This window comes from Erithacus rubecula (genome assembly GCF_903797595.1).
Source record: "Erithacus rubecula genome assembly, chromosome: 15".
Taxonomy (NCBI): domain Eukaryota; kingdom Metazoa; phylum Chordata; class Aves; order Passeriformes; family Muscicapidae; genus Erithacus; species Erithacus rubecula.
In genome coordinates, this window is record NC_136667.1 from 459,634 (window position 1) to 479,233 (window position 19,600).

Sequence of the window (19,600 nt, forward strand, 5' to 3'; positions counted from 1 at the left end):
CCCTCTCTCCGCTCCTTTCCACCGCCCGCTCTCAGCCCCACTTTTGCAGGAAATCCCCAGAGCAATTCTTGTCGTTGTCGCGTTCTCCCGTTTGTCTCCTCCAGCCGGGTTTACTCCCCCAGCTCGGTGGCACCAGGGCAGCAGAGCCTTGCTGGGCAGAGCCTGGCACCGCTCAGTGCCCTGCGGTGGCACCGAGCCCCGCACACATCCAGGAGAGGGGACAGGGACAGGGGACACGGGACACGGGACAGGGACAGGGGACACGGGACACGGGACAGGGACACGGGACAGGGACACGGGACACGGGACAGGGACACAGGGAAGGGACGGGACTATGATGGCAACAGGCTGCTGTCACCGAGTGTCACCGAGTGTCACCGGGCTGGCAGCTGAACCCCCGGCCAGCCCTCCTGGACCCGCAGACACTGGGATGGGTGGGCTGGGGGCACAGCACAGCTCCTGGTGTGCCCCCACCCTGGCCAGGCTCCTGAGGGTGTCTGCCCCTTCCTCCTCTGCCCCAGGTGTCCCCAGCCAGCCCTGGTGCTGTCCTGGCCCAGGTCACACACTGGGCTGAGCCCTGGACCCCAACACCTTCCCAGTCCAGCTCAGAGGAGCTTTGCTGTCACTCTGCAGCACCACAGGCTGCACACAGCTCACAGCACTGGGAATTCCCTCTGCCTGGAATAATGCCTGCCCTGCTGGAGCTGGGCACTGGCCAGTCCCAGTGACAGAGAGTGCCCATCCTGAGTGTGACAGAAAGTGCCCACCCTGTTGTCCCCTGTGTCACTGCAGGGACAGCGTGTCCCAGTGAGTGTGAGCCTGGCACCCCAGTGCCCCCAGTAATGCCCCCAGTGCCCCCAGCACTGTCCCCAGTAGTGCCCCCAGTGCCCCCAGTGCCCCCAGCACTGTCCCCAGTAGTGCCCCCAGTGCACACCACACCTACACTCACGGTGTGTGAGGCAGCCCATGCACACAACACGTTGAACAAATACTCCTAATTCCCCATTTCAGTTTACAGCAGGGTAAAAATAGCTGCAATTCACAAGTTCCACCACTACCCTCATGTGCCAGTCCACACAAGATGTGGAACCCAGCCCAGCCCACAGCACTTGGGTATTATTAGCAGTAACTCGTCCCCTCAGCTCACTGGGAACGGATGGATTTGCCATCCTTCCCCTCCCAATGCACTCAGGAGTGAGACTTGGTCTCCTTCCTGAGACTCACCCATTGCTTTATGCACATTCCCAATTTGGAAAGCAGTGTTTGATCTTCAGATCAAAGTGAAGCTGCCTCATTGTGATCTGTCCTACAAGGTCACAAGGCGTTGCATTTTCACAGAGACTAACCAGAACTCAGAACCCAGCTAACCTTGAAAACCCCAGGGAAAAGCAATATATAAAGGCAATATTTGGGATATCTTCCTGCCAGCATTCCAGCCTGCATGCTTAAAATCCATAATGAAAATTCATTTGCACAAATGTTCCTTGACAGATAACTAAAGAGAAGAACAAAAATAGCATATATGCATAATTAGATTTAAGTTCCAAAAAACAGTCCTCCAGTTTTTTTTTGCATGAGCAACCTCTTCCTCTATTGGCACTCCTACAAACATGCCTCCATTTACTATAAATGGCACATGGAAATGAAGATCCTGTTGGGAAAACGTCTTTGGTACAGGACCAGCCTTTGGACTGCTTCAGTGTTCCAGATACCAAAATCTCAAGGAACAGCTTTATTTTCTTTGAAAAGCAAGAGCTGCTCACTCCCCACCACGCTGAGAAGGTAAAATAAAATAAAATTACATTCCAAGTGACTTTTGAACATAGAAGACATTCCCTGAACACAGATTGTGTCTCTCTGTTTATGATTGTTGCATGGGCCCACTAAAGCCAAAGGGTTAAGTGCCAGTGCCATCCAGTCCAGAATCCAGCATGGGCCACTTGTGCAGCCCCTGCCACAGACACTGCCCTGACCTCCCTGCAGCTCCATCTGACCACAAGCAATCCCTGCCTTGAGCAAAGATCTCACCCACTCTGGATTTATGGCTTTCCCTCCCAGTCATGTGCTGAGTGTTTGCTGATGATGATTTCCATGATTCTGCTCATTAAAATGTGCTTGACCCTTGGGCAGCAGCAGAGGCTGCAGTGGCAGCCAAGGCAGGAGTGGCCCTGGGACTGAGGCAGGGCAGGTTTCCAGAGCAGGAGCTTGTCCTGCACAGAGCAGAGCCCCATCACCATCCCAAGTGCAGGCAGGGCTGCCTCTGCCAGGGAAAGAGCCAAAGTTCTGCTTTTCCCTCATCCCTGAGCCATCTGTGCTGTGCAGGTCCCAGACTGACTGCTCTGGGTTTGAATCTACCCTGAGCACTGGAGATTTACTGTCAGTCCCATCCCATGCTGAACAGAACAAAACTGGGTTTGAATCTACCCTGAGCACTGGAGATTTACAGTCAGTCCCATCCCATCCCATGCTGAACAAAACAAAACTGAGTTTGAATCTATCCTGAGTACTTCATCCCTGAGCATCCTTCATCTCATGCTGAACAAAACCAAAATTGAGAGCAGGTGAAGAACACCAAGGCAGCAGCAGAGCCGAGTGCCACGGGAGCAGCTCCAGGACAGACAGACAGACAGACAGAGCCACTGTGCAGCATGGCCAGGGCAGCCCTGAGCAGAGGGATCCTTCCCCAGGTGTGACCCCAGGGCCCCACACTGCTCTGAGCCCTGGGAAGCAGCAGCAATCCCCATGAACTAGAACTGACTCCAGCACCCTGGGACACAACACCCCATCCTCAGAACAAACTGCATTCTCAGTTGTTTCCTATATAAAAGTAGTAAAAGATTTATAGCAGCCCTATATAAACTAACAGTGTTTGGGCAAAAGAAATGCTGCATCAAAATCAGACCAGAATAAAAAAAACCCCAAGCCAGGTCCAAGCCCCACTCAGTCCATCTTAAACCCAAACCACTCCTCTACAGTTACAAGCTTGAAGCTGCTTTGGTGGGACAAAAAAAAAAAAAAAAAAAAAAAAAAAAAAAAAGACACCTCAGCCTGGCACTGGGTGTCAGGAATCCCTCCTGAGGCTCTTTTTTCTTGCTGTTACAGAAAAAGTAGGAAAAAAAGCTTCAAACATCAAACCTATGCACAATTTCCACTGCCTACACTCTCCAAAAGTAGAGCATTCTTTTCTGAAAAGCTGCACCAGGATCTGGTCTCTCTTTTCAGGATGAGACAAACAAGACTCTCCAGTCAGGGATGACACAGCAGCACTGAGGCCCCGGTGGTTTTTGCTCTCCCAAGTAAACAGAATTACAATTCACCAGGAAGCAGAGCTGCTCAGAGCCCAGTCCTGCATCACCGCGCCTGTGAAACATCCCTGCAAATGACTCAGCCCTTCCTGCACAGCCAGCCCAGGCTGGGCTCAGCAGCAGGGCAGGGGCTCTGCTGGCCCTGCACCCCAAACCTGCTGAGCTGCACCCCAAAACCTCCTGAGCTGCCCCTGCACCCCAAACCTGCTGAGCTGCACCCCAAAACCTGCTGAGCTGCCCCCCCGCACCCTAAAACCTGCTGAGCTGCACCCCAAAACCTGCTGAGCTGCACCCCGAAACCTCCTGAGCTGCCCCTGCACCCCAAACCTGCTGAGCTGCCCCTGCACCCCAAACCTGCTGAGCTGCACCCCAAAACCTGCTGAGCTGCACCCCTGCACCCCAAACCCTGCTCTGCTGACCCCTGCACCCCAAACCTACTGAGCTGCACCCCAAACCTGCTGAGCTGCACCCCAAACCCTGCTCTGCTGGCCCTGCACCCCAAAACCTGCTGAGCTGCCCCTGCACATCAAACCTGCTGAGCTGCACCCCAAACCTGCTGAGCTGCACCCCAAACCTGCTGAGCTGCCCCCCTGCACCCCAAACCCTGCTCTGATGACCCCTGCACCCCAAACCCTGCTGAGCTGCCCCCCCTGCACCCCAAAACCTGCTGAGCTGCACCCCAAACCTGCTGAGCTGCACCCCAAAACCTCCTGAGCTGCACCTCAAAACCTGCTGAGCTGCCCCCCTGCACCTCAAACCTGCTGAGCTGCCCCTCTCGCACCCCAAACCCTGCTGTGCTGCCCCCCTGAACCCCAAATCTGCTGAGCTGCCCCCCTGCACCCCAGAGCTGGTTTGCCACCCCAGCTGGAACAGAGCCAGCCTGGCTCTGTGCTGAGGCCAAGATGAAAGCTGCTGTTTGTCAGGGGAAGCTGAGCTTCCATCAGCTCCAGCCCAAGAGCTCAGGTTGAGGAGATTTTGGTAACAGATTGACTGAGCTACCTGAAAATCAGCAGCAAAGAATGGCTACAACCAGCAGCTGCAAACAGAAGGATTGTATGTGGAGAGCAAGAGGACACTTGTAAATAGTGATGTGGATGTTCCTGTGTGTGTCACTACCATAAAAACATGGTTTTTTTGCAGGAGTGCACTGGGCAGCCTTGCTCTGAAACAGGAAAAACAAAGATAGATCCCTGTGACACCAGTGTAGACATGGCACTAAACTCCCCATAAGTTCAGTTCTTCCTCAGAGGAGGTGATTGGTTTATTTTTGTCTTCTCAGGGTACAGAATCACACACCCAACCCCAGGAGAGACCCCAGCACAGCTCTGGATGTGCCAGAACTGTGCAAAGCACAGGAACACACCCTGACTTCAGCACCTGAGACATCTCTCTAGGAGCACTGAGACATTAAAATGTTTGTGCAGCTGATGCAGCACAAAGGTTCTCACAGTCTAAGCCCATTCTCTCCTTGTATCTACTCAACTTTGCCAGGGCAAGCTCTTCAAGAACCTGGGTCTCTTCATGACTTACATGGCCTGCTGAATGCCCACAACACCTCATACAAAAATCACCAGTTTCCTCTCAGATTCTCACAGAAAACACAGAGAAATCCCAGTTCTGCCTTCTCCCAGCTGTGGATTCCAATTCCTTTGCACTGTATCAGTAAAAACTGGGTTTGATGTCACCTGGCAGTGCAGCCATTTTTGGAAAAGGAGGGCATTGTTTGAAGACAGAAAAGTAGAAATATTTTTGCCTAGGTTAATTCATATTCAGTCAACCCAAAATGTCAAGCACAGAAGCTCATCTGTGTGTTGCACAAGAGATCAGTCAGCTGGGAAAGGTCACAGAGCAAACAGAACAAACAGGGAGAGCAGCTCTGCAGAATGGGAATGGGTTATCCCAGTTATCCCAGTTATCCCAGTGCCTGGGCCAGCACAGGATGGGCTCCAGGGATGGAGCAGGGACTGAGTGACTCCAGTGGCAGCACAGCCAAGCCCTCCCACACCAGCAGGATCTGCCTTTGCAAATGACAGCTTTGGGTCCCTGAAATATTCTCATCTCAGCATGGGACACGCCACAAGTGTGGGCTGGATGCCACTGTCAAACTTCAATAAAGCCACTTCACACATGACAAAACCCTGTAAAAAGTCCTTCACAGAGCCAAGGCAAGTTGTCTGGAAATTGCCACGTTACTCAAATAAGATCTTTTCCCACCTTTTCACAGATCTGATGGCTCATCCTTTGTCAACAGCTCCATAAAAACAGACTCAGTGGGTCTCCAGTGAGTTGGAGCTCTGAGAGCTCTGCTCCTTCCTCCTGCAGCCCAGAACTCCCAGCTCCTCACAGCTAGAGCCCATGGAGCCTGGCAGCTCCCACTGCGGTGTTAACGAGCTAAGACTCATTAATGGTCCCTAATGGGGAAAACAAATTGCCTGGGCTGGGGTGAGAAGGGCCTGGCACTGGTTTGTGAGACTTGCACCCAGTGCCAAGGTCATGGCACCACAAGTGAGCAGAGCTGGTCACAAAGGAGGTGACCATCTGAGGAAGAACCCTGGGCTGTGTCCTGGAGGGAAGCAGAGCTGGAGTCAGACCCTGCACTGCTCAGGGATGCTGGAGCTGTGCCAGTCACCCTGGCTCACTCACTGGCACGGACTGGAACCAGTTCACCCAAACACAACGCTGGTCCCAGCCTCTGCCAGCAAAGGGAGGAACATCCTTGAGGACTGGCAAAGGAGCCCTGAGCCTCCATCCTGGCCCACTCCCCATGGCACAGCCATGGCCTGAACAGGGGTGTGGTGTGAAAATCAGGTTTATCTCAGCTCATCTGAGCAGCTGCCTGGGCTGAACACTCCAGAAAGAAGAGAAAGACAACTCCAGATGGCAGCTCATTGCCATGCAAAGAACACCATTATTCTCCATCTGAAGGAACAGCAGCTCTGCTTTACTCAACTTGTTGCAGTGATTCAGGCTGTACCTCATGATGACAAGTAATGCTCACCACCACCAAAATTAAGTAATCACTTAATGAAGGTCAGAGCAGCCCAGGGCCTTGCTTCTGGCAGTGCTCACTCACACATGGGGAGATAAACCCAGCCCAGGCAGTGGCTCAGGCACACTTCCCACACCCAAGGGGCCCTGCAGGAATTATCCTCATGACAGGAGCTGCTGCTGGCAGCAGCAGAACAAAGGTGACATCTCCAAATCACACAGGGACTTTGGATTGAAAAGTGCAGTGCAGCACGAGCAAACAGAAGGGAACTCATTGCCATGGGCTAGATACCCTGTTTTCACAAGCAACACCATGAAAAATACTGGCCAGAAACAGGAACAGGCCAGCACCTGCTCTGTGGGGTTTAAATAAGTCTGGAGACTAGAAAAAAAACATGTATGCAAATTTCACATAAGCAAATTAGAAGAAATTCAGAGAAGTCAATTCAGAGAAGGAAGCTAATGGCAGAACATCTGCTGCTGCTCCCAATATTGGCATTACTGGCTGGGAACATTTCTGGGGACCTCATCAGAAAGCTGAAAAAGGTTCTGTTGCTATGCAGAGAAGAAGGCTCAGAAATCAGAGACAGGGAGCTGCCCAAGCTCAGCCTGCTGATCCTCAGCCCAGCCCAGCCCCAGCAGGGCCACATTTGCTGGCACAGGCTGAGTCCCTGTGTCCCTGTGTACCTGAGTCCCTGTGTACCTGAGTCCCTGTGTACCTGTGTGCCTGTGTACCTGAGTCCCTGTGTACCTGTGTCCCTGTGTACCTGTGTACCTGGGTCCCTGTGTACCTGAGTCCGTGTCCCTGTGTACCTGGATCCCTGTGTGCCTGTGTACCTGAGTCCCTGTGTACCTGAGTCCCTGTGTACCTGTGTCCCTGTGTACCTGTGTACCTGGGTCCCTGTGTACCTGAGTCCGTGTCCCTGTGTACCTGGATCCCTGTGTGCCTGTGTACCTGAGTCCCTGTGTACCTGAGTCCCTGTGTACCTGTGTCCCTGTGTACCTGTGTCCCTGTGTGCCTGTGTACCTGAGTCCCTGTGTGCCTGTGTACCTGTGTACCTGGATCCCTGAGTCCCTGTGTACCTGGATCCCTGTGTGCCTGTGTACCTGAGTCCCTGTGTACCTGAGTCCCTGTGTACCTGTGTCCCTGTGTACCTGTGTACCTGGATCCCTGTGTGCCTGTGTACCTGAGTCCCTGTGTACCTGAGTCCCTGTGTACCTGTGTCCCTGTGTACCTGGATCCCTGTGTGCCTGTGTACCCGAGTCCCTGTGTGCCTGTGTACCTGTGTCCCTGTGTACCTGTGTACCTGGATCCCTGTGTACCTGGATCCCTGTGTGCCTGTGTACCCGAGTCCCTGTGTGCCTGTGTACCTGAGTCCCTGTGTACCTGTGTCCCTGTGTACCTGTGTACCTGGATCCCTGAGTCCCTGTGTACCTGAGTCCCTGTGTCCCTGTGTACCTGTGTACCTGGATCCTTGTGTACCTGTGTACCTGTCCCAGCCTGGCAATTTCTGCCCAAAACACCTCGGGAGGAGCCTGAGCTGCACAATGATGGCACCACGATGTCAAATCCGACTGCCAGCCCACACTGTGGCCCTGGCAGCAGCTGGGCTGGATTTAACACAGCCACAGGCACACAGGTGATGGAAATTGGGATTTCTGTCCTCTCCCTGCAGCCCCCAGCCCCTGTTTATCACTCTCAGTCTCCACCTGTTCCAACCAGACTTCTTTCCTTGTTTCATTAAAAACTACAACACGCTCTGATGAGAAGTAGCCACTAAACCCATCAGTGTCTCCATGTCCTTATCCTTCAGCTGAGGTAATCCTGACCTTGTTTACACACAAATAAACTTACTTCAGCTTTATCCACAACACAACATTCCCAGGCTTGGGAGCTTGTGCTGGGAAGGGACAAGGAGCAGATTTAGATTGCCAGGCACAGAAATAAACCTGCTGGACTGTAAGAGTTCTCTGGGCATATATTCATACAGACACAAGTGTAGGCATTTATCTTCTGCCTTTCTTCTTCCTGACTCACAAATGCAAGCAAGCCCAAAATGTCACAAAAAGGCTGAGCTGCACAAACAGGGAATCACAGGGCAGCTGTCAATGATGCAAGAAACCTTCACCTCCCTCAGTCCTTTCTTTTTTCCCCCAATACATGAAACATCTTATTCAGTGACTATATTTTTAAACCACTACTGCCATAAATTTTAGCCTACTTAAAAAAATTCGGATGTACAGCCTTCCAGGAAGCTTTCAGCAAAACGCAGAGTTTCCTGTACAGGATGTAGGCAGCAAAACCTGAATTTGTAAACAGCTACAAACCCAACAACGGAACAGATTTCCAGTCCCGAAAGTCTGGGAAGGAATAAAGTGCGGGAAATGAGAAGCAAGGGGGACACCTGCAGCCGGAGCGGGTGAGTGCCGGCAGGGCTGGAGCTGCCGAGCGGCTCCGGAGCCGGCGCTGGTCGTGGTGCTGTGGGGCGGCCGCTGTGCCCGGCCCGGAACCGAACCCACCCTGCATCTCCATCCCGCACCCTGCATCTCCATCCCGCACCCTGCATCTCCATCCCGCACCCTGCATCTCCATCCCGCACCCTGCATCTCCATCCCGCACCCTGCATCTCCATCCCGCAGCCTGCATCTCCATCCCGCACCCTGCATCACCATCCCGCACCCTGCATCCAAAATCCCCCTGCATCCTCCACCCTGCATCACCATCCCGCACCCTGCATCACCATCCCACACCCTGCATCTCCATCCCGCACCCTGCATCACCATCCTGCACCCTGCATCTCCATCCCGCACCCTGCATCTCCATCCTGCACCCTGCATCTCCATCCTGCACCCTGCATCTCCATCCCGCACCCTGCATCACCATCCCGCACCCTGCATCACCATCCCGCACCCTGCATCTCCATCCCGCACCCTGCATCACCATCCCGCACCCTGCATCACCATCCCGCACCCTGCATCACCATCCCGCACCCTGCATCTCCATCCCGCACCCTGCATCACCATCCCGCACCCTGCATCACCATCCTGCACCCTGCATCACCATCCCGCACCCTGCATCACCATCCCGCACCCTGCATCACCATCCCGCACCCTGCATCTCCATCCCGCACCCTGCATCACCATCCCGCACCCTGCATCACCATCCCGCACCCTGCATCTCCATCCCGCACCCTGCATCTCCATCCCGCACCCTGCATCTCCATCCCGCACCCTGCATCTCCATCCCGCACCCTGCATCTCCATCCTGCACCCTGCATCACCACCCTGCATCACCATCCTGCACCCTGCATCTCCATCCCGCACCCTGCATCCAAAATCCCCCTGCACCTCCACCCTGCATCTCCATCCTGCACCCTGAAACACCATCCCGCACCCTGCATCACCATCCCGCACCCTGCATCTCCATCCCGCAGCCCGAACCCCATCCTGCATCTCTATCCTGAATCCTGAATCTCCATTCCGCAGCCTGAACCCCATCCTGCATCTCTATCCTGCATCCTAAATCCCGCACCCTGCATCCTCCATCCTGCACCCTGCATCCTGCACCCTGCATCTCCACCCTGCATCCCGCAGCCTGAATCCCATCCTGCATCTCTATCCTGCACCCTGAATCCTGCATCCAAAATCCCCCTGCATTCTGAACCCTGCACCGTGCATCCTGCATCTCCACCCTGCATCTCCACCCTGCATCCTGCAGCCTGAATCCTGCATCTCCATCCTGCACCCTGCATCTCCACCCTGCATCCTGCAGCCTGAATCCCGCATCCTGCATCTCCATGCTGCACCCTGCATCTCCATCCTCCATCCTGCACCCTGCATCCTCCATCCCCAAAACAAGGACACATCCCCAAAACAAGGACACATCCCCAAAACAGGGGCACATCCCCCACCCCAGTGCCATCCCCCCACCCCGCCTGCACCAGCTGCACACTGGGGCCATTCACCAGCCCCACAGCCCAACCCACAGCAAAGGCTCCCGATGCTTCAGCCCCAGCTACAGAACCCACTTAGCTGACAGCCCTGTTAACAGTCCTGGTGATCACACCTGGAAAATGCCAAACCATCACAGAGTGCCCTCCTGGCACTGCACACTCCCCTGCACTCAGGTTTACCAGATTAAAGAGAAAAGGAAAAGTGGATGCCCCAGGCAATGTCATAAAGGGTGATTATTAAGTTTGTTATTTGCAATGCAGAGTGCACAGCCCAGCCAGTATCACAGTTAGTGCAGAGTGCTGTGTGCTGCTGACCAGAGCAGGTTTGGAACTGGGGCACTTCCCAAAGCCCCTGATCTGCTCTGCTCTCCTCCAACGCTGCAGGGCTGGGTTGTTACAGAAATCTCATCATTGCATGCACCCCATGCAGAGAACACCATTTTTTGTTACTGAGGAAAACTAAATTACACCATCAAAAGCCTTCAGCTAAAACCTGGACAAAAGAATAGAGAAATTAAGATGGTTTTGTATTGTAAATGTTTTTACATCACTAACACCATGAAAAGATTGCCTTCAGTTAAGGTTAAGCACAGTACTCTGATGAAAGGCAATTAGAAAAGAAATGGAATCATTTGGTTTTTCTCCAAATCAATCTTTATACCTGACAAAAGCTTTGGTACAAAATTAACTAAATATATGGCACAGATGTTTAAAAGGCCATAAAATCAACCTGTTTGACATGGGAAACACATATTCAATCAGGACAAACCTGCCAGTTCAGGAGCATGTTCAGCCTATTTACAGTCTCAGTCAGTAGGAATGGACAGTAACACCTTTTCCTTCTTAAATGGCATTTTCTGAGAGTTACTAAAGAAAATTCCCCAAGTCAAAGAACAACCACATTCTTAGTATTAAAGAAATACTAACCCCTGATTTCATTATATAGTTTATAACCTGCACAGAGGATTAGCTGCCAGGAAATCCCTTCTCATTTTTTCCTGTAAAAAAATATATCTAAAACCCACCTTACCTGAGTAAGACTTTCTGATGCCCAAAGCCATGGTGCCTCACAAGCTGCTCTGCCCAGGCAGTTGCAGTCTGCATTGGGAGCAGCCCACGGGCAGCAGATCAGAGAAAGTTTAAGGCACATTTAAAGTATTCTCTAAGGTACTGGCCAGAAACATCAAGCCATACTCGTGGTATAGAGAGATCATTAATGGGCATTAGTGACAGACCATTATGACTTTCAGAGTCATTAAAGATTCATAATGGAGCTGCATTGTTCTGGCAACATCTCGCCATTTCTTGGACATAAATGCACGTTTCTCCTACATGATTTACTTAAACTTATTATTTCTCAGCGTCAGATTTTGTTTTCTGCCTCCTAGAATTACAAAGAGAGGCTGTAACAGGATCCTGCAGTCATCACACCAGCCACAGGAGCCTGTGCTTGCTTCACTTGATGCCCTTTCTGAAAAGCAATTTACAACAGGAATAGCTCAACAGCATCCATGAGGCTGAAGACGCACCAGCATTTCTCCCTACTTTAAATAAGGTGAATTATTGATGTAGCACACATGTCACAAGCACAAAAGCACTTGCAAGGATTAAACTAGCTAACAATTCTGAAATAATTACCTTTTGAAATTGTTAAGCTTTGTCACTGCCTTTCAGGAGAGTTCATCATTTGGTATTTGGACAGAGTGAGAAATATTGCAGATATTCAGGGTCAGCCAAACCCGCAGCTCCCAGTGCAGTTTTGGGAAGTGAGGAAAACACTGAGATTTGCTTTTAGAGATGCACAGTACTGCAAGCAGTGAGCTCCAGAATGTGCTGCAGTTACACTTCAGCTGTGTCCATCAAGGGCTGGATTTACATCTCTGCTGAACTAGACTGAGACTTTGTTTAACTCATCCCTCCTCAATACAGAAATGCTCACACATTATGGAAAATATTACATTTAGGCACTTCAGAAACAGAGTCAGATTTCAAAGTCAAATATTGTCTCCAAGTGTGATTTGCTCATTGTGAAACCACAAAATCCCAAACAGAGAGGAGCTGTTTGCAAAGGCTGACTCTCCCAGGGCCACCACTCCCTCCAGACACAGGTACAGCTGAGCCTGAGCTTGGCTGGGTTGGCTTGGTTTGGTGTGGTTTGTTTGGCTTGGTTTGGTTCATTTCATTTGGTTTTGTTGGGCTTGGTTGGTTTCATTTGGTTTGGTTGGTCCGTTGCATTTGGTTTGGTTGGGCTTAGGTGGTTTGGTTGGGTTGGTTTGGTGTAGTTGGTTTGTTTTGTTTGGCTTGGGCTTAGTTGGTTTCAGTTGGTTTGGTTTGGTTGGTTTGGTTTGGGTTGGTTGGTTTCATTTGGTTTGGGTCATTTCATTTGATTTGGTTGGTTTCATTTGGTTTGGTTGGTTTGGTTTGGGTTGGTTGGTTTCATTTGGTTTGGTTGGTTTGGTTTGGTTGGTTTCATTTGGTTTGGTTGGTTTCATTTGGTTTGGTTGGTTTGGTTTGGGTTGGTTGGTTTCATTTGGTTTGGTTGGTTTGGTTTGGTTGGTTTCATTTGGTTTGGGTTGGTTTTTCCTGCTCACTTTGCTCACCCACAACCAGCACACACTCACCTGTCTGCCAGGGCAGCTCCCAAATCCCTGCACACTGTCACTGGAAATGTGACATTTCCAAGGCTCAGACCCCTCAATGCTGGCCCTTGGCTATTAAAGTGAGATGCTGCAGCCAAAGCCTGTGCTGATGCTGATCTAGGCCTGAAAGGTGAAGCTCACCAATTCACCACTAATAAATAATTTCCCCAAAACAGTATTTCAGTGTTTACTAATTCACATTACTGCTTATTTATTTGCAATTGACAACATGGAGCACACAGAAACACACCATGCTGTGAACTGCACAGTTTTAGAACATTCCCTATTTCTTATGCCACAACTGCTCACAATCAAGCTGTGCATAATCCTGATATTCAACTGCACTGTGCAATTAAAAACATCCTTAATTATTGTTGCCAGAGATGAACAGTGCTGCACTGAGGTAAAAATGAAGTTGGTTTTGAGACCCCTCCCCTTGGGCATGGCACTGTTCCCACCAAAGGAGTAAAAAAGGCCCATGGAAGGATGGAGACAAGTGCATTGCTAATGGTCTGCTGAGCTTATTGATCCCAGCCCTGACCTTGAGTCAATCGGTTTTCTGTCGGCCCTGGCAGGCAGAAGCCCAGAGTGGCTTTGCTTACTGCCAGGCAATTACAAACAAGGTTAATCCCCTGGAAATGCAGTTCTTGTTCTACTGGCAACAGGAGATTCCCAAAGCCTCCGTTACCTTGTGATGGTAACTCCCTAAAACTGACACGGATCTCATTAAAAATCCACCATTCCCTGCTCTTCAGCAGGTTCAGATCGTTCCTAAGGTTTTACAATGTAATTGGAGCCGTGTATTGCAAACACACCGGGTTCAGCCAGTCCTTATCACCCTCTAGTTCCTGCTATTAACTGGGTTTGTTTGTCAGTGGGAGGAGGATCCTGTCTGCTCTGCTTTGCTCTGGCCCCTGTCTGTCCCTCGTGTCCCTCAGCACAGGGATTGACCTGGACTGGGGAACTCAGCTCTGAGACCCTCCCTCCAGCCCAGCTCCCCCCTCACCTCTGCTGCTGGGGGGTTAAACAGCTCAAAATAAACAACTCTGTAGTGCAGCAGAAGGACTGCAAGTGGAATTTGCAATCCAACCAGCCATTTTTTATCTTCTCCAGTGCATCAATAGGAATCAAGCTGCTGTTTGCCACGAGCTGCCCCCAGAGACTCTCCTGTGCTGGGGAGGAGCTGCTGGCTGGGACAAGTGAATTTTCCGTGGCAGCTGGAGCAGGGCTGGGCTCAGGGGTTGTGCTGGGAGCTGTTGGTACCTCAGGGATGTTTCTGCTCACACAGAGCCAAGGCTGGGGGTGCCAGGGGGACACAGCCAGCCCAGTGACCCCAGGGATGCTCCAGGGGCCACCCAGCCTCACAGGCAATGAAAAACCTGGGGGAAGGACAAGGAAGGGGTGGGAACTCGAGTCCTTTGCCTTCCCAAGGAGCCTGGACCTGTGGTGGAGCCCCAGGCTCCCTGGAACCCAACAGGAATCCCCCAGGAGTGAGTCTGGCAGGAGAACTGCCCAGCCCCAGTTTGCTGCTGGGACCAGAGCAGCTCCAGCTGACACTGGGGCTGAGCCAGCAACAGGAAAACAGGGAAACAGAGCAGAGAGCTCCTGCTGCTGCCAGGAGGGAATGAGGAGAAAGAGAGCTCTGCTGCTGACTGACAGACTGACAGACTGACAGACTGACAGACACAGCACCCCTTGGCAGCTCTGGAGCCCTGCACAGACTCCTGCTGTCTCAGCCATCATTTCATTTTCATAAAGTGATTCAGAATGATGGATTTTAGCCCCAAAGAAAAGCGACTCAATCCAATTCTATAATTTTGTGTTCCAGATCAGTGGAAATATCCTATGTTTTGTATGGGAAAGTACGTATTTCCTTCTCTTGTTGACCTGACTGCACTACCCTGCCATGCAAATGGAATCAGGAAGAAACTCATGAATGAGTGGAACTGTTCCCTGATGCAGGGAGTGTTCCAGTCTGTGCTTTCCCGAGGGAAGCAGAGGGAAGCCAGTGCAGCAGTTTTGTTCTGGGCTCCATCTGCCACCTGGTGGAGCCTGAGCTGGCAGAGCATCTCTGGGTCACTGCAACAGGCACCTGCAGCTCCCTGCAGCTCACCTCGGAAAAGCTCTTACAGAGAGGGAAACTCGGAACCCTGATCCTCCAGCCTATGGAACTGAACAGCTGCAAACTCCCAAAATGGCAGAAACTGCCCCAACAATTCATTTATTAATTGTTTATCACGTTTAGGAAAACTTCTGAGCCCAAGGGAAGCTCAGTCTCGGAACCAGGACTTGCAGCACACACAGGATGAAACCAGAGGAGCAAAAAGAGGCTTTGATACCTGCAGCTGAAATTCCCTCTGCTCTGGCACACAATAAAGCAGAGACAGAACTGGTGCAGGCTGATCAAGGACTCCTGCAGACACTGCACTCCATTAACAGGATGTTTATTTCAGGTTCTGTTCTCAGCATTTCAGCAGAGCTGCAGGACAGGCACAGCCAGCAGTAACTGCAGTTTGCACCGTGGTGCCTGCAGGGCTCCTGCCCCTGCCAGGGCTGCTCAGGAAATCCTTTGGTCCTTGGAGATGTTTGCTGTGCCCACCAGAAGCAGAGGCACAAACCTCTAGCAGACAAAACAACTGCCACCACTCACTTTGCAGACAAAATTTTGGCCTACTTTCCTCATTAGGTGAAACACTCCCATGACTGGAGCACTCAGAAAAATCTCAATAAAGCATTTACCACTAGAGGAGGCTATTCTATAATTTTTTCCCAGTGACACCTGTACCACCAAAATCTCAGTGGAGTCTCTGTGAAATCACCACTGCTGTTTTCCAGCTATTCCTACTGAGCATTCCTCTGATAACAGGAAATTCCTCAAGAACTGCACTTGTACTTCTTATTCTGGAGCCAAAGAAAAAATCAATTCAGAAAACCCAGAGTTCCTAACCTGGATAATTTGTCTCTTTTAGCATGATGGTGCTTTTGTAGTTCTATGCAAAATGCAGGTGAATAAACTGGGGGCTTTCAGGACTCTGCTAATCTGTAAATACAATAATCCCAGGCAGAGATAAATGGATAAATTATCAGTGTGGCCCTACCATCAGCAAATGCATCCATTTTCTTCACTATTTCCCATCTTTTTAAAAAGCCTTTTGAGCACCTGACCCTCACCTTCAGACCATCAGCCTCCAGCTGACCAGGTTTAGGATTATTCCCTTGAAGAACTCTGTGGTTTTTGCATTATTGCTCCACATCTGCATAGGATCACATTTTGGAACATCCCAATTTCCTAAGAAACACCTTTGCCCTTTCCAGTCTGGCCTAGGTATGAACTGATATGGAGGGAAACAGGCCAGGCAATGCTGTGGGACCAATCCAGAGCTGTGAAACATCTGTGGCTGGTGGTGCCAGAAACATCTGCCCTTTCTGCACCCACAGAACAAGCACATCCCAGAGGAGACCAGGGGGAAAGGTTTGTCCAAAATCCCATTTCTGGTCCATCCATCACAGGCTCCTGCACTCAGGGTGAACCTTCTGTGCTGTTCCTGGCTCAAACTCAAACTCCCATGACTCTGTGCCATTAAACAGCTTCAGCTCCTGTGCAGAGCAGCCCTTGTTTAAAAAAGCACCAGGCTGCAGCTGCCCAGGTCAGCTGGGAGCCAGGAGGAAGCAGCACATCTCCTCTCTGCTCCTCTCCACGCTCTGCTCTGCTCTTCCATCCATCTGTTTTCATCCCTGGCTGCAATTAAACCTGCAGGAAACGTGCTGAACACAGCTTCCCACAGGGCTACTGCTCTGCAAGCCCCTGGGTACCCCCATGGCCCCTCAGGGACAGATGAGCATCCACAGCAGCAGTGCCAACTGCACTGGGGATAAAGGAAACAGCCAGAGGCTGCAGCGAGGGCTGCACTGCTGCAACAGCCAAATGCAACCACAGCAGCCACCCCCAGTCTGCAGCAGCTCTGCAGGACACAGACACTGGAGCTGGGCTGAACCCAGCACAGGTGAGAGCAGCACACACCTGGACACCTGAACACAGCACAGGTGAGAGCAGAACACACCTGAGCACAGCACAGGTGAGAGCAGAACACACCTGGACACCTGAACACAGCACAGGTGAGAGCAGAACACACCTGGACACCTGAACACAGCACAGGTGAGAGCAGAACACACCTGGACACCTGAACACAGCATAGGTGAGAGCAGCACACACCTGGACACCTGAACACAGCACAGGTGAGAGCAGAACACACCTGAGCACAGCACAGGTGAGAGCAGAACACACCTGAACACCTGAACACAGCACAGGTGAGAGCAGAACACACCTGAGCACAGCACAGGTGAGAGCAGAACTCACCTGAACACCTGAACACAGCACAGGTGGGAGCAGAACACACCTGAGCACAGCACAAGTGAGAGCAGAACACACCTGAACACCTGAACACAGCACAGGTGAGAGCAGAACACACCTGAGCACAGCACAGGTGAGAGCAGAACACACCTGGACACCTGAACCCAGCACAGGTGAGAGCAGAACACACCTGAACCCAGCACAGGTGAGAGCAGAACACACCTGAGCACAGCACAGGTGAGAGCAGAACACACCTGGACACCTGAGCACAGCACAGGTGAGAGCTGCACACACCTGAACCCAGCACAGGTGAGAGCTGCACACACCTGAACCCAGGTTCAGCCCAGGGTGTCCCTGCACCTGCTCAGCCCCCTGCACCCCAGCCAAGCCAGGCCAGAGCTCCTCCTGCCCAGGAAAGTTTCAGTTTCACACAATAAAAGCTCCTCCAGCTGTCAGCAGCCTCTGGGCACCCAGGTGAGCAGGCACCTGTATTCCAGGTGCACACTGCAGCCTGGAAGGGATGGCATGAGCACCTCCATCCCCAAATACTGCAATATTTGTAACATGCAAAACCTGGGAGCACAGTGGGGTCCAAAAACTGCATCTGCAAAGGGATGGGGCAGACATGAGCAGGAAAGCAGCATCACACTGACACATCACTGCCCCTGCACCAAGAACTGACTGAAACTGTGCCTGGAAACACAAACTACAGGAGACAAAGCTCTGGGGCATTCTGCACGGCTCTGCCTCGCCTGCTGCAGCCTCACAATTAATCCATTCGCTCCACTGGAAGAAATGCAGATCTGCTCTCAGCTGAAGCAGGAAGGATTTTGTGGTTTTGCTGAGTTTCCCTGTATCTTGCCTCTTTTCAGCCTCTTTGAAGCTCCCAGAGTGACAGAGGTGTGATGGACCAGTTCCTAAGACATCCCAAAACATGGACAGGCAAAAGAATTTAATGAAAAAAAAAAAAAAACACTTTTCTTTTTTTGGCAAATTGAATTATCTGCTGATTTAATTTTGGGTGAAATTTGGCTCTTATACAAGAATATATGATGCATATTTACTATTGTTTCCTTGGCTCAGCCTTTCTTAGTGCTGTATTACAGGGCAGACTTCTCCCAGCACTTTGCACAGGTCACAGATTTAACCCAGGGGAGCAAAGGGGATGTTTCTGTGCACAAACCTGGGAATGGTGGGGAAATTCAGAATAACAGCTTGGAGCTGTGCAGGGACCTGAACATCACCTGAGGCTGCACCTGCACTGGGTGTGAGGGCCCTGACTGGCTGCAAACAACAGAAATACAGATTTATTCCTTATTTCACACACTGCTCTGAGCTCCTGCACTGTGCCCATCCCAACACACACCCACAATAATCAGGATTTTCAAGCACAACCTTCTTCTACCTGCAGGGGACATGAATGACATCCAAGAGCCAGGAAATTTTCTGCAAGGGTTATTTCTATCAGGAATTAACACCAAATAAAGGAGACACCACACCAGGCAGAAATGGAAGCCCACTTACCATAAATACTAAAAAGGAAAGTATATGCATTTTTCAGTAGATACCTCCTCTTCTCTGCCAACTCCATCTGATACTATGAGAGTGGTTTAAATACTGAAACATCTGAATGTGAATCCCTGCCAAAAGCTAGCTGCAATTAATCTACAACTAGATATTTTGATCACTGGCACTTCCATGGAGACACAGACAGCAGAGCCCAAGTACCTCCCCAGCTATCCCCACGTGAACTGCAGTTTCCAGAAGACCCAGCTCAAATTCACTATATTTAACTGTGTGTTTACAGAAAAAAAAATGAACTTTGCATAAAAGTTTAGAAAACTGACACCCAGCCTCAGACTGAAGAGTCTTAAAATAGTGTCAGAGTTGGAGTCTGAGAGGAACTGAATTAACAACTCATTTTAATCACAGCCCCATTCACTGCCAGCAGCAGGAGCTGTGGGATAACCCCAGATTAACCCCTGGCATCCCCAGAGCCAGGGCAGCAGCAGGAGCCCCAAATATGAGCCAGGGCCCCAAACATGAACCAGGGCCCCAAACATGAGCCAGGGCAGGTTTTCTCAGCTCAGCCAGCCCCAGCTCTGCTCTTCCCAGAGATGCTGAACCAAAACCCTCCTGAGGCCATCTGCCCTGACTCTGCTGCATGTCTGCATCAGCAAGCAGCTGGAGAGCTTCTCCCTGGAAATGCTGCAGATTGCAAGTGCCAGAAAGGTTCCTTTGAGCCGTGTTGATAAATCCTTGTTTAGCAGCTGTCAGGGGAAGCTGACAGGCTGGCCAGAAGGGATCTCTGGGCAGGGAGCACAGACACAGAGTGCAGATGTAAGGAATGAGCACAGCACAGCA

At 51.2% G+C, this 19,600-nt stretch overlaps 1 protein-coding gene across 2 annotated transcripts in view; it reads right to left on the reverse strand.

Moving 5' to 3' along the window:
- Window positions 1-19,600, reverse strand: part of FGF13 (fibroblast growth factor 13) — a 145,175-nt gene that overhangs the window by 39,412 nt on the left and 86,163 nt on the right. The window lies entirely within an intron of this gene.